Source organism: Electrona antarctica (genome assembly GCF_951216825.1).
Source record: "Electrona antarctica genome assembly, chromosome: 10".
NCBI classification, from domain to species: domain Eukaryota; kingdom Metazoa; phylum Chordata; class Actinopteri; order Myctophiformes; family Myctophidae; genus Electrona; species Electrona antarctica.
Genome location: NC_136791.1, coordinates 50,443,171 through 50,458,226, shown reverse-complemented (window position 1 = coordinate 50,458,226; position 15,056 = coordinate 50,443,171). Strand labels below are relative to the sequence as shown.

At 41.9% G+C, this 15,056-nt stretch overlaps 1 protein-coding gene across 2 annotated transcripts in view; it reads left to right on the top strand.

The window, feature by feature from the left end:
• Positions 1-15,056, top strand: part of chrm3a (cholinergic receptor, muscarinic 3a) — a 118,141-nt gene that overhangs the window by 41,333 nt on the left and 61,752 nt on the right. The gene's annotated exons all lie outside the window — the stretch shown is intronic.

The window sequence follows — 15,056 nt, the reverse complement described above, 5'->3', positions numbered from 1 at the left end:
ACACATACAATACACACATCACTGCATAAGTGTGTGTGTGTGTGTGTGTGTGTGTGTGTGTGTGTGTGTGTGTGTGTGTGTGTGTGTGTGTGTGTGTGTGTGTGCATGCGTGCGCTTGCGTGCACGCGTGCGTGTGTGTGCTTATGGCTGTAAAGAACACGGTGGATATTTATCTGCGATCAAAGGCCTTAATAAGGATTGTTTATTATCTCTCCCTCCCACACACACACACACACACACACACGCACACACACACACACACACACACACACACACACACACACACACGCACACACACACACACACACACACACACACACACACACAGGGATTACGTGTGAATATTTGTGTGCATGTATGTAGTGCGTGTCTCTGCTCCATTTGCTCGCGGTGTGTTTCATTGTAGCACAGTTTGAAATCAATACTGTGTGATCCCATGGCCTGGTGATGTGTCTGAGCTATTTGATACAGTGCATAACAGGCTGCTCAACATGACTCATGGTCAACATTGTTGAGTCAGTCAATATATGGTCTGGTGGTCATGTGTACATTTTCACTTCAATGTGGCGTTTTCATTTTTGTTTTGTTTTATTTTATTTCATGAATGTTTTAATAGTTTCAGTTTCCACCTTGGTTGGTATTATAGACTAGGCATTATTTTAACCACTTAAACCTATATACTTTGTTGTATGACAAGTGGAAATAGACAATCTTCAAGTCTTTGAAGTCAAGTTCAGGTCTATTACTCTGTTCACCGAATGTTCCCCTATTCTTTGCCGAATGTTTGCCTATGATGATATGCCCTAGAGTCCGCGTGGTTAAGCATCCATTTAAGGTCCTAGTGCCACAGACATATTTTCCCCTTGATAATGATCTTGATATTACTGTTATACGTTATATCCCACGTTCTTTCCAAAAACTGTTAATTTAAGTGTTAAAAAGATGACTTTCCGTGGACACATACAACGGCTCATTAAAAATACAAGATGTGACTGTCTGGGTGAGGGTCAGATTTCTGCTGTCACCTGTTACCATCCAGGTAGGATGGTAAAGAGGGTAGGAGCCATGGTGGTGTAGGTATGTGTGACATCATAGAGAGAAAATGTAACCAAAAAGACAAAACCAAAAAGACCAAGACTCACAGTTAGATTGTGATTTTTGTTCATCCATCTGTTTCTAAACAAACGTGTAGAGCAGTGTTTCTGGGTACAATGTTTATTGCGACCGCAGGTCCCATTTACTATGAAAACGTGCATGTCCCGTCAATCCGTCCGTCCGTTAGTCAGCCCACATCAGCTCCATATATGGTCATGCCTCGTGACATCACGTGACATCATGTGACATCAATATTAAGCGCATATATGGGAATGCCCATATATGGAGATCCCTGATGTCATCAATATTGGCCAGCAACTCTACATCATCTGACCTCAAACCTCAAACCCTTAGATCTCCATATATGGAGCTGACCTGTTCTGACATACATATGTTGATCCTTCCTCACCCATCCTTCCTCTTCGATGTCTCCCTTTTGACTGATAGACAAAGCAGGAAAGGGAGCACACCAGTGTTGGTGAGGTGCTGGCCTAAGGCAGTAAATAAGTAAAAATGTGAAAAGGCTGCACACACGTAGCCACAATGCTGTATATTTATTGAAAAGAAACCAACCTTTCGACCTTTCGGCCTTCTTCAGGGAATAAACAAGCCAGAGGACAAACACACACTTATGTTCTGGCTTGTTTATTCCCTGAAGAAGGCCGAAAGGTCGAAAGGTTGGTTTCTTTTCAATAAATATACAGCATCGTGGCTACGTGTGTGCGGCCTTTTCTCATTTTCCCTTTTGACTGATACCTGTCCATTCAAACTCTAGACGGGCCGGTTGGGCCCGCCCCAAAGTTATTAGTGCAGCATGGCGCGGCTGCACTAATAACTTTGGGCTTTCGGCAGCCGGCGAAAACTAGAGTTCTCATCAGGCCCGACAATTAAGGCCCGGCCCTACCTGGGCCCTCATCAAACCCTGTACACTCACGACACTGCCCCCGCTGCCACCCTTAGATCTCCATATATGGAGCTGACCTGTTCTGACATTCCATATGTTAATCTGACCTCATCAAACCCTGTACACTCAAGACACGCTCCATATATGGCCAGACCTCATTAAACCCTGTACACTCAAGACACTGCCCCCGCTGCCACCCTTAGATCTCCATATGTGGAGCTGACCTGTTCTGACATTCCATATGTTGATCTGACCTCATCTAACCCTGTACACTCAAGACACTCTCCATATATTCATTCCATATGTTGATCTGACCCCCCCATGCCAAAGCACCAGCGCGGATGGGTGCACACGACCGTCACCTCACCCTTTTAGGGCGAGGTCGCTTCTCGCCCTCAGGGCGTCTTACTGGTAGTATTTGTAGTAACAGTAGCCCAATTAGAAATGTGCACCCTATGGCCAGAAACGTTGTTCATAATGAAGTGATGAACAACATGTTTAGAAAAGGAGGAAATTATAGCTAAAATAAAGCAAATCCCACTCTCAGATTCCACAGCAACCAGAAGTACTGAATTACTGGATGGTGATTTGTCCAAACAGCTTTGTGGGAATACAAAATGCAGAATGCATTTCCCCAGCAGTGGACAAGTCCACTGACACCAGTGATAATGGTCAGTTGGTGGTGTTTGTGAGGCATTATGATGAGGGTATGAGGCAAAGGGGGAGTTTATTGAGTATTAATTTAGTGTTTGAGTGGTGCAACCACTATAGACAGCTATGTGTGTGTCCCTCCCTGTGTCCGAGCACGGAAATAGCGTTTTTCAGTTCCAAGTATTTTGTAGCTGCAGATATCATGATATATCGTTGATGAAATTTCATACAATATATCGATATATCGCAAATATCGCAATATATCGAATATCGTGATATTATCGTTATCGAGGGCCTAATATCGCGATATATATCGTATCGTGAGGTACCCATATCGTCCCACCCCTAATAAAACCCCCAGGAAAGTGTCCTAAACATCATTCAAATAGGGGTGCATACTTAGTTTAGACTAGTCATTGGTTAGACATGGGTTACTTAAGGTTAGGTTTAGGTGTGCTGCCCCGTGGGAGGTTAGGTTTAGGGTGCAAAAATTGGTGAAGTGGCCCTATACGGCTCATGGATTGTGCATTATTATTCACACACACATTCATACACTGATGCCGGAGGAACCAAGGTACCAACTTGCACATTGGGATTAATTAGGGGTTCTTAGGGCGTCTTGCTCAAGGACACTTCGACACTAACTCTTGGGGTGCCCAGGATCAAACGTTGCGGTTCCCAAGCAGCCTTTCTACCCCTGTCATGTCATACTACTACTGACACACACTGTACATCATAGACTGGCCCCCATGTGCTAATAATGGGGGGTGTGGTGCTGCTACTGTTTCTTATAACCCATTCTGTACTGAGGTCGAGGCTTCTAAATCCTAAATTTTTTCTGAAAAACCCATGTTTCTATGTCAGTGGTCCTCAACCTTTTTCATGTCAAGGACCCGCAGAATTATCTCTATTGGGCCACGGACCCCCATCTCAAAATATGTAGTTTCAGGGACCCCCCAGAAGCCAATATTTTAGTTAAAAATGTTAAAAAATACTTTTCAAAAATAGCAGACCTACAAGCTCGTAGCGCGCCACTCGGTGGCGTGCTATGAGCTTGTAGATCTGCTATTTTTCAATAGCTAAAGTAGAACAGAATGCTTGAAACACCAAGAGGGGTTCCCGCCCAGAATGGGATAATCTGCTTTCATTAGGGGTGTTTGAAAGTGTAAGCATGCTGCAAACTATGAAATGCATTGCCTTGTCCAAGGTGACAGTTTAGCCCCTGCAGAGATTATTAATAATCCTTGTTGCTGCACATACGACAAAAGCACTCTAATTATCCTTGAGGTAAATTGAATTCATGTCCTTGAGGGATTGATTATGATGCACCCTGCATATTACTGCATGTGTTATTGGCCTGGCACAGTATGAATGGTGGGAATTTCTCTTTGAGCAAAATTACAATTTCATTAATGTTGTATAATATAATATATTCTTTTGCATCCTTTGCAGCAATTAGAAAAAACTTTCATCTGGTGATCTGTGACAAGAGCGTTTTTTTCACAGAACAGAACATTGTTGATTAAATTGTGACTGACGGCAAAGTTGCATTCTTTTGACAGCGGAAAACCTCAGGCTAAGATCATTGCAATCCATTCAAGAACATTGATATATGAAAATACACGTATAAAAAAATATAATTAGGGTAACCGACCCTAAGGCAAAGCTAATTTATCATAAGAATGGCATAGTATGCATTATGTTAGTCCCAGAGCTTGTACCCAAAGTTCATTGCGTTCGCAGCTTGTCAGAGAACCTTTCTGCAAGTGAAGCACCAGATCAGGAGGGAGATTAGTCACGGCCCATGATATTTTGTGTAATTAGCCCAATCCAAGTGCCGTGAATTTAATAGAGTTCTTTTGGAATTGATTTAGCCCAAACAGGAAATGCTGATTATGGTGGTTATGGGAGTTTGTTTGAGCTTGCGAGAGCAGGATTTCCTTTAGACAAACCGTTTCTGTCATCTAATATTTTTGGAGCTATGATTGCTGGTCTGCTTCAGCTCTCGGTTTCACGGTTTGTTTTTATTGGACATTCAGTGTGTCCAGATGCAAATGGCAACCGCACAGGATTCAAATTTGGCTTGATTTATAACAATGAAACAGAATCTTGTTCTTTGGAAAACTGTGACAATGGATGTTTACAGTGTTTAGACCACATGATTGTATTTATATTACAGACCCATAGTCTGAAATGCTCTGTGTGCTCAGATTTTTGTTATTTTAGGAATAATGGATTTTCATTGTGTATTCAGTATTCCAGTGGTTCTCAACACTTTTTTGTGTATAGTCATTTGCTTAATTCATATTTAACATTACTGATCTTAAAGCCAAATGTATGATTATTAGTTGTGCGTTGGTTGAAAATAGCCGATCTACATATTTTCAATATTTCATTTTGAGCTTCTTTTTTTTTACAACTATTGGTTCAAATAATTTTTTGAATTTGATGGAGTTATGGACATATTATTTCACGTATTATGCATTTTATGTTTCTATATGGATCACCTGTAATTATGCCATGGACCATTAACCCATTTTGGACGGGAACCCTTTTTGGTGTTTAGCTATTGAAAAATAGCAGATCTACAAGCTCATAGCGTGCCACCGAGTGGCGCGCTACGAGCTTGTAGGTCTGCTATTTTTGAAAAATCGAAGAACGACTGACATAGAAACATAGCTTTTTCAGAAAACTGTCAGGATGTAGAAGACATTTTTAGAATCTGATCTCAGGTCAAAATGGGTGAATCGTCCGTGGCCCACTGTTTGAGAAACATCTCTTTGTTTCCCAGCTTGGAGAAGCCAAGGACACACAAGCATGGCCAACATTAAATAGAAGGTCAATTTTAGAACAATTGAAAATTGTCAATCAAACGAGGGTCAGGGCATCGCCGCAAGGCAAGGCCGCTGAACTCAATTCTAGACAAATACATTGTAGCAATGACCTGTAACATTGGATAGGTGTCTATGAATACATTACACATTCTGAATAATTGATGTGGTAAGAAATCCTTCCAGCATTGGTCCATGAACTTACACTGTGCACACTACTTTTGTTTATATAGACAAAAGGTATCCTTCCTCCAATTAGTACTGCTTGTCAGGGTGTAAATTGCAGAGTTGAAAATAAAAGAGTCCAAGGCACTCTGTCTTTGGTGAAAGATTAAATAATTAATTTTATGTTGAGCAAGGCAAATAAATAACAGGACCTACGCGTTTCGACCAAAAAGGTCTTCGTCAGGGTCTATCACTTTTGTTTATATATATGCAAAGTTTAATTATTTTACTTCACTTACTACTAAATGTTTTCATTTACATATCGAAATAATGACAGTTAGAATCAAAATCAGAATGCATACTGTCTCAGCAGTTTAGTTATAGGCTATTTAAGCTGGGGGCACCCACCCATCACATATCTGTTTTCAAACTTATTGAGCCCAAGGGCAACTTATTGCCCAAGGGCAACTTATTGCACTCTAATGGGCATGTCATTATCTCACAGGACAACTGTATTGCGGCGTGCGCAAGGCAGTTTTTTCCTTTTGTATTATTTTTATTATATATTTTTGGAGGATCATGTATGAGAGTCGGTCTACTTTTCTCTTTGCTTTGTCTTTTCTTTTTTTATTTAAGCGCTGACGTCAGCGCCTAAATAACATACTAGCAGAATTGGCGGGGGAAACATCCCTGATGCATTTTGCATCCTGTGTTTTAGACAGTGCTCATACATCTATTGGAACACAACATGTCAACATTTGTGTTGTGTTCACCATTGTATATCACAATTAGGACACCAAAGGGTCCTATATAGCAAAGAGAAACTAGTCCTGTGAGACTTAATTTCCTTCTACTACAGTAGGTACTGCAGTTTGATGTTTACTGTACTTCCAACAAGAGCTATTTGGCATTCAGGCAACCCTCCAACCTCTTCAAGGGCTCCCATAGCGAGTGCAGAGTAATCTTTCTCTCTAACTCAGTAAATCCCTGTGATCACTCTCACTCTCACACACACGCATGCACACCCACTAAACACAGACACACTGCACGCACGCGCGCGCACGCACGCACACGCGCACACACACACACACACACACACACAGTTGCATACTGTACCTCCAAGCTCTGCAGAAAATAATAACCTTTCCCCACTTCATTATGGTGTAATGCATTGGAATAGACGCATAACTATGTACTCATGTGTAAGTTCAGGAGTTGCGTGGGCAAGTATTATCAATATGAACATCTCAATCACATCAGCTGAAGAATGGATAATTATAGGTCTCCCTCTGTCACACAGACGTACAGCTGTTTAGTTAACAATGGAGGAGGCGCCCAGGCGGTGGCGTAACCGTCTGGGCACCCGACTGGTAATCCAGTCGCAGTGTGCCGCGGGTTCGACTCCCGAGCCCGACACGGCCTTTACTGCATGTCTTCCCCCATCTCTCTCCCGTTTCCTGTCAGCCTACTGTCTGTCCCTTCAAAAACCAATAAAAGGCGTAAGCCGCAAAAAAAAAATCTTAAAAAAACAAAAAAAACAATGGAGGAGGCGTTCACCTAGAACGTAGACTCTTACAAAGCCTACCAGAAGTTATGCTTAAACGTCATTTGCTGTCTTACATACAGTAACACAGTGAAAAATGTGCTCTTCAGTGTATAGCCGGATTCATTGTGTGCCATTGTTGCATGTTGAATGGTGGCAAAACCCCAAAATATGTAGCACAAATCATCTCTTCTGGGGCACAAAACATTTTCAGTTGGGGTCCGCGAGTTAGTATACATGCAGACACAGAATAACACTGAGGTAGGGGGTCTGTGTACGTAAGCAGGAGAGCACAACGTCTTGTTTGTTGTCACATGAATAATTGCTGTTAGAAATCCGTTGCGTTCCCGCTGGGGACGCTGTGGGCGCTGGGGGCGTGTTCTCTCCTCCGTGTCATCAGTGCCCATACCTGAGGTGAAAGGGTTTTCTGTGTGGAGTTTGCATGTTCTCCCCGTGTCCCCTAGGGTAGGTACCCTCACAAAAACATGCAGTAATCCTGGTCTCTAAACTGCCTCCCCCTGGCCAGCCGGGGCGCCTGATGGAGGGGAAAGGAACTGGTTGGAATAACGTGTTCCTTCCACGTGCTACGTCTGGCCGGGGAAACTCCCCCCTGTCAGGTGAAAAGAAGCAGCTTGGACTACTCATGCGGTCAGTCCGCTGCCCCCCCAGGTTGGCAGAGGAAGTGTAGCGCCCAGGATTACATTAGATAATTGACACTGGGTGAAAAAAAATGGGTTGCAAAATCGTGGGATATAAAAAAAAATCGTTGCTATGACATTGTCATTGTCTGTGTCACTCAAGTGTGTGTGACACACACTTGACAATATGACATTTACACACACTTACTGTGTGTGACAGTACTTTTCTCTCAGAAACTTTAAAAAAAAGTTATTTGGAAAATAAAACTTCAAACGGGCATAACTTTTTGTTGTTGTCCTAGAAACACTACACAGTGTAAATGCAGGCTCTTTGAAATGGCTTCCAACACAAAAACTAAACATTTTATCAACTCAGTTCATTTTGTTCCTGGAAGCAGACAAGTCAAGCTTTCTCTGAAGGTATTTCATTGTCGCACATTCACAACAGAGAATTTTCAATAAATCATTCAAAAACGGCATTCTGCCATATAGAATCCTATCCTTTTTTCTTTTTCTTTTTTTTTAGTATTTCTTTGTGTACAGCACTTTGTTTCAACCTTGTTGTATAAAAATGTGCTCTATAAATAAAGTGGATTGGATTGGATTGGAACTACATTGAAATGCCTTGGATCTGGCAAAGAGTTAGTAGTTCTTCTTGCTCTTCAGCTGGTCAAACAGCCCTCCGATTTTAGCCAGGCACCCCTTTCATGCAGTTATTTTCTCATAACTGATTCTGAACTCAAACACATTTAATGAGTTGTGGAGAAAGTTTGTCTTTCGCCTAGAACATGCTGTATGAAAGAGGAACACAGAGACAGAGACAGAGAGACATAATATGCAGACACACTGAATCAGACTCTGACCAGGCCTGGCTTAACTCACAGGGGGGGGGGGGGGGGGGGGGGGGGGTGCAAACCTCCAGGCAATACGGACTATTGTACATAACGGTTCTCTATCAGCGACTATATTGTCCCCGGAGTGGTGCTGGAGAGACAATTAAAATGCATTTAATTTTCTGGTTCTTAACTCTACCCTTGACCCACTCGCCAATCTCCCAATGGAACCTTTGTGTTGCTGTAGCTCTGCCAGAACATTACAGTCCCTCACTAACCTGACATTGACATATCTCCCTACTGCAACATTTCCCGTCCCACAGCCTAAATTAATTTAACTGTGGTGCTGGTCAAATCATGTACCATTATTTGGCCAATTGGTGAATGAGAGCTGTGGCTGGCCTTGGTGGGGAAGGGCAGGCCTTGGTGGGGAAGGGCAGGCCTTGGTGCATAGCGCATTGTGTGGTCTAACCCTTGTGTGCATGACCGCAATATTAAATGCAACCTGTGTGCCCTCAAGTCTCACTGGACGTCCTCCAAGAATTTTAATGCTGACCTACGGTGCTACGGTATATTTTACCTGTACCGTTTGGAGGTCAGGAAGGCTGTTCCTCAACCCCTTTCAGTGAATACTAATGGTCATTGTTGGTGACATGTCTTGCAGTAAATTGGAGTAAGTAAATATGGAAAGGCCAGGGAACCCAAGCCACAGCAAACCAAGCACTGTAGATCACATACATGTGGATCTAATGGTCATTGTTGGTGAAATGTCTTGCAGTAAATTGGAGTAAGTAAATATGGAAATTGAAATGATTACTATATTTACCCAGGGTATCTGGGCTAAGCTCAAGAACTTGTTTCCAGCCAGGCCCTGCTCATAGAACACATTTCATCGTAGTGGTTCAATGCCTTGTTTAAGGGCACTTCAGCGGTGGTAATTTTAACGTGTCGGACAGCTGATTCGAACTAGCGACCTTCCGGTATCAAGACCGCTCCGCTATCCGTTCGGCCACCGCTGCCACTACCGCCGCTGGAAAGGCCAGGGAACCCAAGCTACAGCAAACCAAGCACTGTAGATCACATACATGTGGATTTAAATAACATATAGTACTAGTATCTAAGTATATTATTTTAGTTTCTGCATCAGTGGAGAATTCAATAGCATAAGATGCATTTTTCCAGAGCAATCCATTTAGAGGCAGTGGGTGGTTGTAGTGCCAGATTGGCTGAACAGTTACTAGCACACCACTAAACGTTATTGACTCCAATAGAGAAGCTCAACCTAATGGATGGAGCAAATCATGTCCATGCAGAGCCAATTAAGCGTTGTATTAAAATACTTAACTGAATTAACTTATTATCAATTAAGTCATCAATTACGTTTCTGCTCCATCACAGAGCCAATTAACAATTGTTAATTGTTTTTCTCTCTGTCTCCCTGTGGTGTGCATTGCATGTATGGTGTGTCGTACACTAAGTACAGTACTGGCATTTCTGATTAACAGTTGATGTGATCAAAGATTTATGATGCATGAATTATGCATTTTGAGATCAAAACAGGATTATCTCAGTATGACATAGGAAGGTCATCACTGCTGGACTATGTAAGCCTGTGAGCAACACATTTCATTGTTGTATAGGTTAAAAAAGAAGGAATTACACACTTTCTCAAATTTCTAAATTTCAAATGTAGGTAAAAATAGGTAAAAGCTCTCTGACCGACTACGGATAAGCAGTTGAAGATGGATGGATGGATGGAGGTAAACTAGTTACATGTAAAGCAGGAAAACGATATGCACAACCCAGTTTCAGAATACGGTGCTGGACACAAAAAATAACTGAAACTGAATGAAGAAAGCCCGGAGTGGTGAAACGTTGTTGTACTTATAGGTAATAAAAAAGAGGGGAGCAGATATATCGTGTGCGGTAAACTAGTTACAGCCATAGGCGAGACAAATTAGCAAACATGTAAGGTGAATGACAGCACTTGATCCTTTTTTCCACTCTAGGCTTTTTGTGTGACAACAGCAGTAGGTCAGTTAAACATTTTGCCTACTTCAAAGGAAAGGAAAACCAGAGACATGCAGTACTTAATGTTATTCAATTGGTGAGGCCTTCCTCCTCACACGTTGGTATAAACAATCTATGAATGTCATTTGAAGAACAGCCTTGAAACGGAATGTGCATACGTAATGTGGAAGCCTGGTTGTGTGGCATGCATTTTCCATATGTACATTTTATTGAACCAAATTCCTCTTTTATCTTTTTGGTCCCAGGTCATCCCCCCAGGTCAGTTATTTGGTTTATTCAACCTCTTGAGAATGTTTCCTTTTGAAAACCCCCCGATGGATATCAAGGCATGGATCATAACGGCACATTGATGAATTGTTTTTTTGCCTGTCTCTCTTTGAACGTGGTATCTTGGTGCGGTAACATTACGATGATGAATTATGGCAACTTCCATTCGCTGAGCCTGAGACCCATGAGTCAGACTGGAAGGAACTGGGGATTTCCAAGTGGGATATCGTGAATGCCATCAATATTTCTCTGGCCGTTAAACAGGCATGCTGTGAGGTGTGTTCTTATTCAGAAAGGTTTTCAGAGACGGAGACATAAACCAAAGTAAATTGGAACATCATAGTGATGACATTCATAATCCTTGAGTGTGTGGTCGCTGCAGCATCTCTCTGCTCAATTGGAGATCCTGATTAATCTCACCAATACTTAGAGTTACTGTACAGTGTACACACTGACCCCCTTTCCACTGGTTGGGAACCGGTTCAGTTCAGAACCAGTTTTTAGTTCATGGGCCAGAGCTCCAAAATTGGAACGTTAATTATGAATTGAGTGTGCACAACCACACCTATATTAAATTGTTTATAGGATCAATATAAGTAAATTAATATATGATACAGTAGTAGCTATTTTTTGCATATTTTCCTATATAATGCCTATTTGCATATTTAAAATTTTAAGATTTGTAAAACAATAAATCATTGTCTTTGTGTAAATAATCAACTGGGGAAGTTTCATAGTGATAATAATTTAATATAGGTATGGTTTTGCACACTTAATTCATAATTAACGTTCCAATTTTGGAGCTCTGGCTCATGGACTAAGAACCAAAAAGAACTGAACCGGTTCCCAACCGGTGGAAAAGGGGCCACTGTGACGGATGATGAAGTGATGAAAGCACTCCTATAGTTTCCATTCAGTCTCGTCTCTAATTTGGATAAATCCCGCTGGCCTGAGCCTAAAACGCACCGTGGATTGATCTTCCCTTTGTCTAACAATCTCAGTTCTCAGTTCCAAATTATGTCTTTTGCTTATCCGCCATTTGTTCCTTCTCTCACTTACACACGTACACGTGTCACATGCGCATGCACTCACACACACACACACACACACACACACACACACACACACACACACACACACACACACACACACACACACACACACACACACACACACACACACACACACACACACACACACACACACAATTTCAATTCAAAGGGCTTTATTGGCATGAGAAAACATACGTTTACATTGCCAAAGCACAATACAGCAATAAAATCAAAACAAAAAATATTTGAAAGTCAGAATCTTCAATAGATCAACACACACACACACACACACACACACACACACACACACACACACACACACACACACACACACACACACACACACACACACACACACACACACACACACACACATTCGTTATGCTCTCTCTCATTCACTTTCTTCCCTACATAGCCTCCAGCTTTTATTTGCTTGGCCCTCAAATGTATTATTTGCATGGTGTTGTTTAGAAGCGGCATGTGTCGTACAGTATGAGTCACTGTCTGAATAGAAGATGATGTGAATATGACTTCTTGAGAGCAGCATAGGACGAGGACAGAGAGGGAATCTCTTGCCATGTCCTCCGCTCGGCTGCCATCGAGCTTTACTGAACTGAAATGAACCATGCATTGCATTATTTATTACTGGGACAAAGGAACTCCTACGCTTCATCTTCAGACTGCAGGCAAATCTGATTGTTTCTCAAAATCTGATCTTTGGGACTGACTGACTGTTCAAACTGTTATTTGCAAGTGATGTGATCAGTATTCAGTATGCAATGTCTTCATACATCATCAACCCATCTACACTGTGGTAACATAATGGTAGTTGTGAATAATGCTCTGTCATACGACAGTATAAATCAGGCTCCAAGCTTCAGACTGACACACATGTTTAGAAATCAGATTTTAATTTCATTTCCGAGATGTTTAAATGTGTTTTTCCTGTTCAGACTTGATCAAATCAATGTGATTCCAATTAGTATAGTATAGGACAAAAATGGGATTCAGGCTGTCAGTGTGAATATACTCAGTGGCGTGCACAGATAGACACTAGGGGGTGCTAGAGCACCACCTGCCCTTTCCCTCTGGACAGCAATGTGCCCTTTTGAAAGGCACATCATGTACAGTGTACAGTATGTGGACCATGGTGACATTGATCAATTCTTGATACAAAAAAAGCTTCTAATATATTATTTATGCCCCGAAATGTATAAATCTCACACTATTAAGGCAACCGGATGGTTCCATGCGCTGCACAAGGTGCCCTTTGTTCACTTGAGCACCTGCCCCTCTAAATGTCTGTGCACGCCACTGAATATACTGTATTCCTATACTGTCCTGAAGCCATGACTGCATGCAGGTACAGTCAGGACTACAACTATGTCACTTTTCTCTTCTTGAACAGGAGCTATAACAATATTGCTAATATAATTTAAATGAGAACTCATCATAATGCAGAATTGCTATTATTTACATGTTTAGCACAAATTACTTTTTTCATCACATGTGTCACTTCCCAGTTCTCCCATTCACACCGCCGCCTCATGACGCTAACAGACAATGCATTTCTAACCTTTCCAGCAAGCCCAGTCCGTGCGGATCGAGGTGTCAGAAGAATATAGAATTGATGATTCTGGCTTTAATTAGTATAGCCTGTTTTAGTGATCTCCGCAATTCTTTACAGGCTATGCTAATCTGTGCCAGAATCAGCAATGCAATTTTGGACCGGACGCATTTCTCTGTGACGTGTATTCTGAGAGTTTTATTCCACCGTTGTCATTCCCTGAATGTTTCTCACTGTTATGGATGGCCAGTTTGGAAATGATGCACAACACTGTGAAGCACCAGAATGGCAGCAAACCTTCAGGTTCAGGTTTAAATTCAAACATTGGCTTTCTTTCAAAGCACAGGTCTAATACGGTCAGTCTGAAGGCTTTGTAATTGCTGTGAAGGAAGTGGAATCAGGATTACTTTTAAGTTCTGTATGAGCTTCCGTCGAGGTGAATTGCTTTGGCACAACATGGCGAAGTGCCAGGCGAAGTGCCAGGTCCAACAGTAAACACTTAACCCATTTTGACCTGAGATCAGATTCTAAAAATGTCTTCTACATCCTGACAGTTTTCTGAAAAAGCTATGTTTCTATGTCAGTCGTTCTTCGATTTTTCAAAAATAGCAGACCTACAAGCTCGTAGCGCGCCACTCGGTGGCGCGCTATGAGCTTGTAGATCTGCTATTTTTCAATAGCTAAAGCATAACATGATGCTAACACCAAAAGGGGTTCCCGCCCCAAAATGGGTTAAACAACTGACAAAGGACTATTGCCAAACTGCTCTGGACTCTCAGGGTTCACTATAGTGCATTGCGGATTATTTGACAAAAGCTAGTTCCAGCTGCACATTGTCATTGGCCAAGAGACCTACTAAGCCGTGCCAGTACTTTCGGGTAAATGAAAAAGTTATTACTCCTCCATTGATTACTGTTCAACCTGGTCAGATGCCCCTCCACCTCTGGCATCTTCCATCAGCTATATGCCAGTGAGTCGGTGACACAGCGCTATAGCTACCAGTATACCAAGACGTTTGTAGACGTGGTATTTACTTACAACAAAATTGAGCTTACACAGTTTTTTTTGTTGTTTTGGGAAATCACGATCTCTAGCTCAAGTTGACTGGCTGTGTCAAAATGGATTACTCTCAGTCATACTCCCTGTGTTTCCAAGGAAACAGAGATGATACTCGCAAAATAGTGATTTATTGTTTAGACTTTAGAGTAAATAAAGAGAGTAATAAACAATTCAACACTCGATCGTACTATAGCCTATCATGGTTATGGAAAAACTGGCTGACGTCACCGGTAGGCTGTCACGCCTACCGGCGCCATCTTGGATGTGTACTGTATAGGCCTACATATTAGCTTGTAATATATGGGAGTACTCACTAGTTGGTGTGTGTAGCTCACATTGCTAGTGCTCGTTCAGCAGTATATTTTGCCGAAATGGGATTTACTTGTGTGAAAAACTGTTCCACGGCTTCTCACCATCGAC